Source organism: Arvicola amphibius, chromosome X (assembly GCF_903992535.2).
Source record: "Arvicola amphibius chromosome X, mArvAmp1.2, whole genome shotgun sequence".
Classification (NCBI taxonomy): domain Eukaryota; kingdom Metazoa; phylum Chordata; class Mammalia; order Rodentia; family Cricetidae; genus Arvicola; species Arvicola amphibius.
In genome coordinates, this window is record NC_052065.1 from 92,502,642 (window position 1) to 92,518,148 (window position 15,507).

The 15,507-nt window shown below is 35.4% G+C and overlaps 1 protein-coding gene across 6 annotated transcripts in view; it reads left to right on the forward strand.

Annotated features, from left to right (window-relative positions):
- The window catches only part of Col4a5 (collagen type IV alpha 5 chain), a 193,293-nt gene that overhangs the window by 48,872 nt on the left and 128,914 nt on the right, over positions 1-15,507 (forward strand). The window contains exon 1 of one of the 6 annotated variants that reach the window (XM_038316572.2): positions 11,705-11,774. The exons of the other annotated variants lie outside the window; for them this stretch is intronic. The gene's annotated coding sequence lies outside the window, so the exon portion shown is untranslated. Of the gene's footprint in view, positions 1-11,704; positions 11,775-15,507 lie in introns of those variants that run through there. 6 annotated transcript variants of the gene reach the window in all.

A 15,507-nucleotide genomic window follows, 5' to 3' on the forward strand; every position in this document is an offset into this window, starting at 1 on the left:
AAAAAGTACTGTCAACTTTAGAAAGTTGTTAATTAGTTTTCTATGTATTGACAGTATATAGGTGGTGTCACATATATAATTTTACAGTATGGAACTGGGCTTTTGTGTTTGGATGGGTTTGTGCTAATGTTATATTATTTTCCACACTTCACATATTGTTTTATGTAATTACATTATTTAATTACATAAATAATTACATTATTTAAAATAACTGTCTTTTTCCATTGTTCACAAATGAAACAAGCAGAACTGAAGCATTCTTGTTTTATGTGTTTCTGTGATTTCTGTTCCTTGGAAAACATGAAGTGAGGAGATGCCATATAGACCACTTTTCTGACTAAAAGCTGTAGTTGAGTTTAATATCATATTAGCTCTTCTGACTGTGAATAGCAGTTGCTAAGATGATCAGCAAGTAATTCCATTTAAAATATTTGAGTACACTCCTCAGGGAAAAAACAATCTCTTCTTTCTTTTTTCTTATAAGTAGGCAACAAGTAGGCCTAGGGCATCTTAGTGGATTTTTACATGGGCATAGAGCCCTGGATTTGGACATACTTGGTCTTAAATGCACTTAGAACACAGAATTTGATTGGTTCATAGGAGACATTCCAGACATATTTATGCTCAGCTGAACTCTAAGGTTTTATTCTTATAATCATGGTTCTGTGGTCTTTTTGCTTGCTGCTTTTATGTTGCTGATGTCAGTACTTTTCCAAGGCCAAGTTTCTTAGTCAGGATTGTCTAAAGGAATAGAACTGATAGAATATATTAAGAGGGGATTTATTAGGCTATGGTTTGAGTAGTCCAACAAAGGCTGTTACCAAACAGAAAGGCCAAGAATCTGGCTGTTGTTCAGTTCATGAGACTGAATGGCTTAGAAGTCCCAATCTAGTGTCAGAGTCCCATAATATTCCTAAAAATATGCTAGTCTTCACACTATGCTTCAGTCCCTCAGAAGTAGGTTCTCATACCCGCAAAGGAGCATCTCAGCAACAGGATAGATGAACTTGCCAGGGAGAGTCAGGGCAAGCAGACAAAAAACAAAAGCTTCCTTCTTTTTTGTCCTTTTATGAAGGTCGCCCTCAGAAGTTGTGGCTCAAATTTAGGGCGAATCTTCCTACCTCAAATGAGCCCGATTAAGTAAAGCCCTCAGAGGCAAGCCCGGCAGCTCAGGTCTTAGTGTCCTCCAGATTTAGTCAAGCTGACCACCAAAATTAGGCATCACATGTTCACCTCTGATCAACTAGACACACAATCACATCCCTTATTTCATGTTCAAATTTCAAATAAAGACAATAACCAGGTCATAATTACACCAACATGAAATAACTATCCCACATGCACCCTCAAATGTGTTATGTATTTTAGGATGGGAGGTCATGCCATTGATGGAACATTTAGTCGTTTAGAATCTCATAACCTAGATGTGAAAATAACCACTGATATTGTCTCATTCTGCCGTTACATTACATGATAAAGAAACAACTAAAGTGCTCAAGAGATGGCTCAGAGGACCCAGGTTTGATTCCCAGTATCCAAATACAGCTCAACTGTCTAGGACTTCAGTCCAAAGGGATCTAATGCCCTCTTCTGGTCTACTTGAACACCAGATGTCTGTGTATGTGTGTACAAACATGTGTGTGAGAGTGTCCTAGGGGGGGCAAAAGAGGGTGTTGAACTTCTTGGAGGTGCATTTGAGGTGTTTGTGAGCCACACAGCATAGATGATAGAAACCTAACTCCAGTCCTCACAATTGAGCAGTGCGCACTCTTAACCACCGAGTCTTCACTTCAGTCCGTACGCCATCATCATTTTGAACCACTCATTTTTATTTGGAACGTCTCACCACTTTCTTCCAGTGGAATTCTTTAATAGCACCAGGAATTAAAAGATGTGAGAGTTTAAGTATCACCTTACTTTGTGGTCTTAAACAGTCATTTGAGCCCTGTTAAACCTCAATTTCTGCATTTTAAAAACATAGATCACGGGCTGGAGAGATGGCTCAGAGGTTAAGAGTACTGCCTGCGCTTCCAAAGGTCCTGAGTTCAATTCCCAGCAACCACATGGTGGCTCCCAACCATCTGTGATGAGGTCTGGTGCCCTCTTCTGGTCTGCAGGTATACACACAGACAGAATATTGCATACATAATAAATAAATAAATATTTTTAAAAAACTACATTTACTTTAAAAAAAATAAAAACAAAAACATAGATCACTACATTTGGATACATTCTAAAATTATTACAGAGATAAAATATTTATCATCTTGCCTATAAATTGCAAAGAGCTATACAAGTGGTGTTTTTTGTTGTTTTGTAAGGTTTCATTACAATTTTCCCAATTTATTTAGTTTATATGTGTAATTTCATATGTGATAAGGAAATATGACAATATACTTGAGAATCCATGTGTTAAGAACAGGCTAAATTGTTAAGTTACCCAGTATTGTGAAAAACAGTATTTTTTTCCCAGACTTTTCCTATCTCTTAAAAACTCCATCTTACAGGCAGTCCAGAAGCAGAGAAAGGAATTCTAGTACACAGACTTCTTTCTCCTTTTTTTTTTTATTGCATCCAGGATCTTAGCCAGTGGAATTATGCTCCTGACATTTAGGGTCTGTCTTCCCACCAAAACACAATCTATAACTCCGTCTCAGTGATACCTAGAAGTTTGTCTCCTTGGCGATTCTAGATCCTGTCAAGTTAATAATCAATATTGACAATTGCAGTAATGAATTCATGCATCTATTAATATTTATAAGATTTGCATATTAGTTTTAAAAATTTGTAATTGGAGGTTGTGGTACAGCCCTATAATCTCAGCTACACTGGAAGCTGAGACAGGAGAATTGCAATTTCAAGGATGACCGATTGGAGTACCCTGTATTCAAATAAATAAAAACTGCTGGTGATGTAGTTCTGTGATAGAGCTCTTACTTGCCAAACACACATGAAGGAACGCGCCTGAACTCCCAAAACTGAGGACACTGAGGAAGGAGGATTGTGAGTTTGGGAGCAATGTGGCCTAATTAGCAAGTTCCAGGTTCAGTCTCAGTTATGTAGCAAGATCCTATCAACAAAGAAAAATTTTGTATTTATTTTTTTTCTGTGTGTTTTGCCCTTATCTCTCTCCTTCCACTCACCTCTTTTTCTCTTGTGTGTGTGTGTGTGTGTGTGTGTGTGTGTGTGTGTGTGTGTGCAAGCACGTTTACCATATGTGCACCTGCTGCCCCTGGAGGCCAGCTAAGTGCATCATGTTACCTGGAACTGCAGTTATGGATGATTGTGAGTTCTCGGAACCCAATCTGGGTCCTCTGTAAAAACAACAAGTGCTATTAACCTCTGAGAAACTGCTCCAATCATCCCTCCAAACAACTTTGTAAAATTAAATCTGCCATGCTCCAAGCTAAAATATTGAAAGACAATCATTACAACATGAGTTTTTAACCAATTCCATATTAATTAATGCAGAGCATATGATGATAGTAAACATTTTCATCTCTGTAAAACATCTGTAAACCCCCAAAAGAAACTTTACCAACATCTTCTATTTTTAGAGTTTAAGTTTTCATTTTTTCAAAATTATTAAGTTTAATTCATTATTAGTGTCATTTGGCTGGAGACTGAACCCAGGGCTTCATGCATGATAGGATTTCTATATATAACAATTACCCTAAGTCAGAATGACATTTATTAAAAATACACTCTATGATTATAACATAAATGATCCAAGTATAAGGGTAGATGCCTCCAATTCTTGTACTGGGGTGGGGTACGAGGCTCAGGAGAATTCAAAGTATTGTCGTGAACACAGAAAGTTTGAGGCTAGCCTGGGCTAAATGAAATGTTGTCTCAAAAAATAAACAAAAACCAAATACAAGTTACTTTTAAGCAAGACCAACTTATCCCATGTTTGAGGTAACAAGAATATAAATTAGACTAGGTAATTTTTATATATAAAAGTCCTATTTAACCTAATTAATCAAAAGAGTGTCATTTCATGTAAGTTCTACTAGAAGTACTTGTAAATAAAAGAATTACCCAATGACTGGACAGATGTCTCCACAGTTAAGAGAACTCAGATGACCCAGGTTCAGTTCCCAGAACTCACATTAGGTAGCTCACATTTGCTTGTAACTCCGATTCCAGGAGTTCTGAAGCCCTATCTATTCTACATTAGTGCCACATGCATGTGTTATAAAAGTTAAAATTAAAAAAAAAACTCTACATAATGGAAGACATAGGCTTGTCTTCCTTGTACCAAATGTAAAGTTACAATTGCTAATCTGAGAAACTTATCTGTGGATTTAGAAGATTGCAGTATTAGTAATAAAGTAATTGGGAAATCGTCCAGAGTAAATGCTAGAAATGCCATCATTTGTTAATTGATGTTGTCCTTGACTTCCTGTTGCTGTGAAGAGACACGGTAACAATGACAACTCTCATAAAGGAAAACATTTCATTGAGGGATCTCATTTACAGTTTCAGGTTCAGTTCATTGTCATCATGTTGCTGGAGAAGGATCTGAGAGTTCTACATCTGTGGAGGCAAGAGGAAGTGGGCCGTCTCACTGGGCGTGGCTTGAGCATATATGAGACCTCAAAGCCTGCCTCCGCAGTGACTCATTTCCTCCAACAAGACCACACCTGCTCCAACAAGGCCATGCCACCTAATAGCGCCATTTCCTTAAGGGCCATTTTCTTTCAAACCACCAGAGATGTCTTCAAATCTTTGGGCTCACTTTGATCAATGTGAGTTTATAGGCATCCTTCTATAACCTCCATTTTCTTCCCAATTCCAGCCTGTTCCTAATTAAATAAACCACAGCAACACAGTTTCTAGACTAGAAAGAAATATATATTATCCTTCAACTATCTTAATAAATTTGAAAGTTTTAATAAGAAATCAAGTATCATTAGTATATTATCTATTATAATTGTAATTACTTGTAGACATCTACATTTCATCTGACAAGTTTTAATTGTTGTATTTTTGTGTGTCATACATGTGTCTGTGTGTTGATGTGTGTGATGCATGTGTGTCCATGTGTGGATGTGTGTGTGTGTGTGCCACTCCATGCCTTCAGAGGTCAGAGAGAAACTTCAGGCGTTGGTCCTCATCTTTCATCTTGATTGAGGCAGGCTTTCTTTGTTGTCTGTTGCTCTTCTGCATACAACAGACTAGTGGACCTTGTGAGCTTCTAGGAATTCTCCTGTCTCCACCTCCCATCTTGTTGAAGAAACACTGGGATGGCACATACCCAGTACTGTAGCACTAATAAGTAGTGAGGATTTCACCCCAGTTCCTCACATTTGTTTGGTTTTTTGAGACAGGGTTTCTCTGTAGCTTTGGAACCTGTCCTGGAACTCATTCTGTAGACAAGGCTGGCCTTGAACTCACAGAGACCCACTCTGTCACCTGAGTGCTGGTTTTAAAGGCATGATGGCTCAGCAGTTAAGATTACTATCTGCTCTTCCAAAGGTCCTGAGTTCAATTCCCAGCAACCACATGGCTGCACACAACCATCTTTAATGAGATCTGGTGCCCTCTAGAGGAAGAAACCTGGTTAGTTGTTCTCATCAACTTAGACTGTGAAACCCAATATGGACAGGTTCAATAGACCTGCCTATATGGGCTCCCGAGGCATGCTTCAGCTTCTCCAGAGCAAAAATTTCATTTTTTCCCTCAAATTTGTATGAAAGTGCTGTACCCACTGAACAGTCTCCCCTGCTCCTGCATCACATTTTAGTGAGTCACTTAATATTTTTAGTTCTGAATATAGAGAAACTGGCAGGTGCTGTTTTGGTTAAAAGGCTTTCCAACTAATTAATGTGTTCATCAATAATTTGATTTTTAAAGAACACTTTTATGATAGTGAGAAGAAAATGTTTCCTCTTCATAGAAAATCTGGCAAGATGTCTTGGCTTTGGCTCAGGATTTGGAAGCAAATGAGAATCATTTGGAAATATTGGAGAAGTCAAGGGAATGGTTCTGGCTCTGCCTCTGCTACTGATGGGCTCTGCATTTTTCACATTTATAATGATAGGAATACATTAGTTAATTTATAACATCTATTACAATTCCTCTCACACCATTTTATTTTTAACATTTATTATAAAGAGATATGATATGTTTATGGCTTGTGGTAGGATATCAATGAAAGACTATAGAAAAATATCCCAAAACTTTAGCTTTGAATTAAATAAGATTTTGTGATTGGATATTTTGTGTTATGTTATCAGGTTCAAGACACTTCTTTTTAAAAATTCAATTTGAAATAATGTTTTGGCCTGGAGAGATGGATTAATACTTATTTTTTTAAATTGTTTTTATTGAGCTATATATTTTTCTCCATTCCCCTCCCTTTCTCTACCCTCTCCCATGGTCCCCATTCTCCCAATTTACTCAGGAGATCCTGTCTTTTTCTACATCCCATGTACATTAAAACCATGTAAGTCTCTCTTTGGGTCCTCTTCGTTGTCTAGGTTCTCTGGGATTGTGAATTGTAGGCTTTTTTTTTTTGCTTTTGTTTTTTTTTTTTTTTGCTTTATGTCTAAAAGTCACTTATGAGTGAGTACATATTATATTTGTCTTTCTGGGTCTGGGTTACCTCACTCAAAATGATGTTTTCTGGATTTAACCATTTGCCCAAAAATTTGAAGATGTCATTATTTTTTTCTGCTCTGTAGTACTCCATTGTGTAAATGTACTGCATTCTCCTTACCCACTGTTCAGTCAAGGGGCATTTAGGTTGTATACAGGTTCTGGCTATGACAAACAATGCTGTTATGATCATAGTTGAGCACATGTCCTTGTGGTATGATTGAGCATCCTTTGGATATATATCCCAAAGTGGTATTGCTGGGTCTTGAGGTAGGTTATTTTCTAATTTTCTGAGAAATCACCATACTGATACCCAAAGGGGCTGTACAAGTTTGCACTCCCACCAGCAAGGGAGGAGTGTTCCCTTTACCCCACATCCTCTCAAGCATAAGTTGTCATCAGTGTTTTTGATCTTGGCCATTCTTACAGGTGTAAGATGTAATCTCAGAGTTGTTTTGATTTGCATTTCTCTGATGGCTAAGAATATTGAGCCTTTCTTTAAGTGTCTTTCAGCAATTTTAGATTCTTTTGTTGAGAGTTCTTTTTTTAGCTCCATACCCCGTTTTTTAAAATTAATTATTTGGTCTTTTGATGACAAATTTCTTGAATTCTTTATATATTTTGGAGATCAGCCCTCTGTCCTATGTGGGGTTGGTGAAGATCTTTTCCCATTCTGTATGCTGCCATTTTGTCTTGTTGACTGTGTCCTTTGCTTTACAGAAGCTTTTCAGTTTCAGGAGATCCCATTTATTAATTACTTCCTCAGTGTCTATGCTACTGGGGTTATATATATAAGAAGTAGTCTCCTATGCCAGTGCACAGTGTACTTCCCATTTTCTCTTCTGTAATGTTCAGTGTGGTTGGTTTTATGTTGAGGTCTTTAATCCATTTGTACTTGAGTTTTGTGCATGGCAATAGATATGGATCTATTTTTATTCTTCTCCATGTTGATAGAGATGGATCACCATTTAAGAGCACTGGATGCTCTTCCACAGGAACTGGGTTTAGTGTCCAGCACCTATATGGCAACTCACAACCATTTTTAACTCAAGTTCCAGAGTATCTAATGCCCTCTTCTGGCTTTTGTGGTCACCAGGCACGCAAGTGGTGCACAGACATCCATAAAGGCAAAACACATACACACATATAACAAAATAAAAATCAACTAAAATAATGTCTTCTAATTGTGTCTTAAACTCAAAAGAAGAGCCATTTCATGTTAGGATGATATAGTACTGTACTGTATACTTATGGTTCCCAAACTTAAGTTGTTCCAAAAATCATCAGTCTTGTTCTTTATCACTCTTGAATCCCTCAATCAGTTATTCAGGGGTAAAAACTTGCAAATATTTTTTGTTGTTGTTTATCAACACTTATGTCCTCTTTTCAGTCTTTACCCTATTCTATTTTCAATTAAATTGGTAAGTTTTCATATTTTAGGTATGTGAATATTACTGATATACTGTTGTTTGTAATTGTGGGTCTTTTATTTATCCTTGCAGTGCATTTATTAAGCTATCTATTAAAAAGTGCTATAGTGTATCTATTTTACTCACTTTTTCCCTAGCCTAGGAGACTCCACTGAAGCATCTCTGTATACGATCTTTGTTACTGTGTGGCATATGAAAATCTAATTCATGTAAATGTATTAGTTTATATTCAGCAGCTTTATTAAACTAGTCTCTGCAGAAATTCTTTTGAATTTTCTATCCCTTCAGTCATTTAATCTGAGTGACATTTGTGTTTCTTTCCCAAACTTTCCTTTCCTTGGGAAATTGCTAGTGCTATGTTAAATCCAGCTTCATTATGTTATTTGTAGCGTTTTTACATCTATACTCTTTGGTACAGTAAATCTGTAATTTATCCTTCACACTCACTCCTATGAAAGTTTGGTAATAAAATTAGGCTAATTTTATCTGTTCTTTTCTGTTCTGTTCTCTGATATTGTTCAGTTAGATTGGAATGCTGTACTCAAGCTCAATAACATTATGGTTAAATATTATGTTGTATTTGATCCTCTGACCTTTTACATTTGTTTAAAATACTTTAAAGAACAGTGTATGGTCAATTTTAGTAAGTTTCTAGGGTTTTTCTCATATAAATTTGTGTTCATTATTTGATGGATACATTGCAGTATAGATGTTCATTAGAATAAGTTTATTAGTGATGTTCAAATATTTGTATGTCTTCACAGATTATTTTGTTTACATATTATATCAGTCAATTGTGAAACATTTGTTTAAGATCTCCAACTACATAGATTTGTGTACTTTTATAAATCTGTTGGTTTTTACTTTATGTATTTTGAAGATGTTATTAATGTATATAATTTAAGCTATTGTAAAGAAAGTCTTCCTTGTGAACCAAATCTTTTATCATTTTGAAGTGACCTTGTTTTATCTTTTGTAATGTGTTCTGCCTTAAAAATCCATTTTGTTCTAAAATTAATATCGTGATACCAGCTTTCTTTGGTTATTATTGTGCATAGCTTTTTCATCTTTTATTTCAACTTTTCTATGTAATCTTAGGCTTTTGATGTCTCTGATAAATATCATATCATACATTCTGAAATTTGCTTCCTTTTTTGAAGTTCTAAGGATATTTGTTTCCAACATTTTTCTCAAGGTACTTACCTAAGATTTTACTAGCATTTTCAAAACATAGTAAGACTATGTAATGAAAACAATTACATCTTCATATAGACTCGGTATTTGTCAGTGTTTTTTTCCTGTATTTGCTTTATACTTCTTACTCTTGATGCCTTGTGTTTCTATGTATATGCATTTAAAAGTAACTTACAGACAGCATGACACCATACCTAACAACCTCAATCACAAATCATGCCTTACATTAATTACTAATAAACTATCCCCCTTAAGAAAATGAATCATCCTAAAGGATAGTGTCATTTATAGCTGTTTTTTATGTTCTGCTTTTGTTTATTCTCTTAAAATTTCAAATTTCAAGATGATGTTTGATGAAAATTTTCCATGGACCGCCTCTGTCCATCTTGGGAGGAGAGGAGCTGTCCTCCCAGTGAACTTTACTTTCAAGGATGTTTTCTAATAAATGACTTGAGAACTAGTGATAGTTATCTCCATTTGCAAGAAAAGCCAGATATGTTTACCTAATACTATAATAAAAACAGGATATTAAGAAAACCATTTACTGTGCCTTATGAGATACATAAGTTCTTTAAATACATTATTTCTCTTCAGCAAGCGGCAGCAGTGTGACCTCTGTGAAGGTTCATTTGTTTGCTTAGCATCACCCTGTGGAAAGGGAAACTTAGTGAAGCCCAGGCTATGGCTTTGAGTAGTACGTTCTTATGTCTCATTCAGAAGTCTTATATTTTTAGAACTGTCCCATAATATTGGAGCAAAGCTCATTTGTTAGTTTTCAAGTAGACAATTTTTTTTAACTTCCTCTTAATTGTTGGCTGTATATTTTCCTATATTTTATTTCTTTACATGAATTTTGGCAGCATAGTTGATACACAATTTACACAGTTCATTTTGTTCATTTAAAGCATATGTTCAGTAATTTTGTAGAATATGTACAGAATTTTATAGCCATTCACCAAATAAAATTTAGAACATTTCTTGGCAATATGATAAGAAAACCACATTCGTTAACTTTCTCTACCCACTTGATGGGGTAGCTGACCAATCCCTTTTCTGAGGGGCGTGACCCCTCCGGGGCACAAAATACCTTTAAAAGGTGTTTTAAAATCCGTGTTTTGGTTTTTTGCTCTTCGCTGGAACTCTGGCTCTGTAAGTTTCTCCCATTTTCTCCTTTTATTAAAGCTGAGTATTTCATATAAGGCTAGTTTGGTTATTTCCCATTGCCGGCCGACCACGCCCGCTATACCCACTGACAACAGTCACAGGCAAATGCCTGTCTCCTTGTTTCTATAATTCTGTCTATTCTTAATGTTTAACGTAAGTAAACTCATGCCAATGTGAAATTTTGTATTTGTTTTCTTTTACTTATACCATGTTTCCAAAGTTCATGAGTGTTGTAGCATGAGACAATACTTCCCACCTCTTCCTTGTCAAATGATATTTTATTGACTGTGTATACTACATATTATTTAATAAGTTCACCTTGATGGAGGTTTGGGTTGTTTTTTATCCTTTCAAATATTATTTGTAATGATGTTATGAATAGTCACATATAAGATGTTTTTATAGACATTATTCTACTTCTCTTGGATATATGCCTAAAGCGAAATAGTTTGGAATTCTAGGTGGCTGTAAGCCTCTGACCTGGGTGCTGGCAACTAAACTCTGAACCTCTTCAAAAGCGGAAAATTCATTTAATTGTTTAGCCATGTCTCTTGCCCTTTAGATGAATTTCTAAGTGAAACTGATTAAGCAAAGATCAGGAATATGTATTCCAATGTTTTCTTTTAATTTTTTTTTGTAATTTTACCTTTCAATATGTTTCCCATTTTAAGAAAAAAAATCTTAATATTCATATGGAGTTATAAGAGACCCAGCATAGCCAAATACAATCCTGGACAGAAAAAGAACAGTGCCGGAGAGAATACCATTCCAGATCACGAGATGTATCACAGAACCTCTGCGATTAAACCAATATTGTACTGACGAAAAGACATGTGTAGATGAATGGACCAAAATTAAACAGATAGATTTAGCCGTGTTATATTTGTCAGAGATGCCAAAAATATAAGCTGAAGAAAATCATCTTCAACCAATAGTGATGGGAAAAGTATATGTTCATGAATTTGAAGGAGAGTAGGGAGGAGTATATGGGAGAGTTTGGAGGGAGAAAAGAAACATGTTATAGTTAAGTTTCAATCTAGAGGATTACAAATAAAATTGTACTCTTAATAAATAAAACCTGAATGTCACACGCAGGATGAAATTAGACCTGTATTTATCATCATATTCAAAAACTAATGCCAAATGGATCAGAGACCTCAACTTGAAACTTGGAACACTGAAACTGTTAGCAGGAAATGCAAAAACCATCCTATGTGATATGGGTATAAGAAAGGACCTCCTGAGTAAGACTCCATTTACACAAGAATTAAAGCCCCAAAATGATGAATGGAACTTCTGCACAGCTAATGAAACAATCAACCAAGTGAAGAGGAAGCCCACAGAGTGGGAGAGACGCTTTTCCAGCTGCATGTCTGACAGAAGGTGAATATTCAGAATATACAAAGACCTCAAAAAATAAACAGTCAAACAAACAAAAAGGTTCAGAGTTTAGTTGCCAGCACCCATGTCAGAGGCTTACAACCACCTAGAATTCCAAACTATTCCGTTCTTAGGTATATATCCAAGAGAAGTAGAATAATGTCTATAAAAGCATCTTATATGTGACTATTCATAACCCTTTCAAAAATGGGCCCGACCTGAAAAGAGAGGTCTCAAAGGAAAAACCAAATGGCAGTGAAACATCTCAAAAAATGCCCATTGTACCTAGCCAATGGGGAAAGGAGGTCAAAAGAAAGTGGAAATTTTGCCTTACCTCAGTCAGAGTGGTAAAGGTCAACAAAACAACTGACAACAAATGCTGGATCGGATTGGAGGGGAGAACACTTACTGCTCGTGGGGTTGCAAATTGGTCCAGCCACTCTGGAAATCAGTGTGGAGAATCATCAAAAATGTAACAATAAATCTAGCCTATGACTCAGAAATACCACTCCTTGGCATGTGGTCAAGTGAATCAATATCTTATTCCACAGATACTTGCTCAGTCGTGTTTATTTTTGCTGTATTCAAAATAGCTTAAAAAAAACTAAATTATTTGTCATCCTACGAATGACTAATGAAAATGTGGTACATATCTACTATGGAAAACTATTCAGCTATAAATAAAAATGAAATCATGAATCATTTTCAGATAAATGGATAGAACTAGAAAAGATCACATTGAATGAGATAACAGACCTAGAAAGACAAATGACACATGTTCTATCTTAGCTGAGCTTCCATGTGTCTGAAAGTAGTGGCTTGAGTGATAAATGCCCCTCACAGACTAGTATTTGAACATTGGCTCCCATTTGGTAGCACTGCTCGGGAGGGTGTTGGAGGTATATAAGAAATAGAAAATGTACTCTATGTTTAGACTTGGGTCTTACCCTCAAGATATCTCATTATCTATATACAAATGTTTCAATCTGCAAAGGATAAAAATGCCCATAACATTTCAGGTACTATTCTAATCTATGTTTTTATTTTGATATTTTAAAATCTAAAAGTATTATCTTCTATACTTAAAACCATATACTAAATGATTATTTTTGAACAATAAATCTTGGAGCAGTTCCATACTGTTTTAATTATTATAGTTTTGTTATATATTTTAACATGGGGTAATAGAAACCTTCCTTGATTTTTATTTTGATATTTCCTCACAGAATAAAAACTAAAAACATTACTATAGATTAATAATTTTCGTGCATTAACAACCATCTATGCTCTTGTAGAAACAAGCTTTCGTCCTCAGTATTGAGAAGATGGAACTAGGATTGATGACCCCGCTACTCTAGTAATTGGGAGGCTGATGTGAGAGCAGTACCAGTTTCATGTTAGTCTCAACAAGAGGCTAACTAACCCCAATTTCCTATTATACTTTTCGTGTGGACTTACAAAGTCTTTTAAACTGAGATACGCAACGGTTCTTTTATCTCACTATTTGCCTCACCCAAATTTGTCTTTAATCATATTGCTTGGTGTAATGATTTTTTTCCTAGTTTAGAAAGATTTTCTGCCTACCTTCCAAGTGATATTAATAATTCTCAGCCTCAAGGCAACTAGCTTTATTAACTCTCATAACCATGGATGCCAGTCATTTTCTTTTACTTGGTGAATCCTGTGGAACTATAATTGAAGCTTGAATCTACTGAGTGAAATGGTACTATCCATGACTGGCATTTTATAAATGAGAAACCAGCCCTAGAGTGTGGAGTCAACTTATCAATGGTCTCAGAACGATTCATTTGCTACAGAAACATCGGGAAATAGGAAATATTTCTTGAGTGTTATTACTTTTTCATTACTGCTGTAGCATTATTCCACTTAATTTTAATTACATTTTCATTTGTTTATGGCAAGAGTCTTAAAAACTAGATTGCAAATTTCTTAAAGGCAGCAAGCACCCAGGTCTCCATATTTTGTTCCAGTCATAGATATACCATTGTGTTTTGTATTTATTAGACACCTTGTCAATATGAATTGCTACTTCTTAAAAATGGAAAGCTCTTCCACCTAATGAGATGTCTAATTAGGGCCATTCCCTTATGGCGTTCCATTAATAGCTGCATGGAAAGTGCCATCTAGTGGTTGGTGTGTGTATTACAATGAGTTGGCTTTTATGGTGGTCTTTTATTTCAAACCCCATGAGTAACAGAGTTGTTTTTATAGCCTATTTGGTATATATAGATTATAATTAAAATTTTAAATTAAATTCAAACAAATTTTCTATATTCCTAAAATTTTTAAGGAGAATTATCTTTAAAATATACTTCATGTTAGTTGATAAAGATATTTAATATGATGAAATAATTAATCTTGAGAAACATTGCATATACAAGAATATAAAATGTTATTTGTTAATAAATTATATTTTAAGAGTTATGTACTGTTGTTAGATATTTGGAAGGAAAAGTATATGTGTAATGGAATAAATTTTGTTTAGTTTTTATTAATAGAATTCTATTAGGCTGGTTTTGCACTATTTTCAGTATTGGAATCTGTATTTGGGGGAAGATCTCTTGATTCAAATGTCTGAAAATGCAAAAAGATGTCATTTTATTTATAACAAAATCTCATGTGCATGATACACATTAATTGTAGATAAACTTCCTGATGTCAAATATTAGTCTCATATTAGTAGCCATTGTGATGAGCATTACTCTTTGCTCCTCTATTATAATGCAATTAACTGTTGACAGCATGTACAGTCTAATTCAGGTATTATGACTGTTGTTTATTCTTTTCTCAAGAATTTGTAAATGTGTGGTTTCTAAATTTTGTAAATTCATAGTTTAGAATCAATAATCCATCTCTGCATAAACCAGAATTACGTATCTTGTGTTAGCTTCTGTTCCTAAACTTACTGTTTTATATGGGTTTACTTATATGTATATCCTTGTGCCTAACAAGTTTTATTGCCTTCAATAGTAACACTTCTCATTTGATGGATGATTAAGCCTATTTGAAACTCTTAGAGTTAAAATATAGTTAACATGTAATCCTGAAAACAGAGTGTATTCTAAGTACCTGTGTATAGTAGTAATGATTGTATAACTAATATGCCTTCTATTATTATGATAAATACCATGACCAAAAGTAACTTGCAGAGGAGTGGGTTTGTGTTGATTTCATGACCCAATCACTGTCAATCACTGAGGGAAGTCAGAACAGGAACTCAAGGCAGGAACCTGGAGGCAGGAACTGAATTAGAAGCCACAAAGGAGCGCTGCTTACTAGCTTGTTCTTGTGGCTTGCTCAGCCTTCTTTCCTATACAACTCATGAGCACCTGCTGGGGGTGGCACTTTTCACAGTGGGCTGGGCCCTCCCAAATCAATCATTTATGAAAAAAAATTCTCCCTAGGGTTTCTGTCAGTGGTTATTTTCTCCGTTTTGGGCTCCCCCGTTCTAAATGATTCTTGCCTATGTCAAGTAGACCAAATACTATCTGGCACACAACAGATTTTAAGTTGAAGTATCAGAGTACACTTTTACTGGAACCCACTCTTGCAGTGAGAGGTATGCTTCTATCATTACACCATTTTAGCTTTCTTATAGAATCAAGAAAACAGGTTTCAACAGGATGCTGTCTTCTATTTCGAGCAGTAGTCAGTTGATAAGGGTTTCGGGAGGTTCTTCAGGAATGACTAGAAAAAGGAAAATTTTGAAGACAAG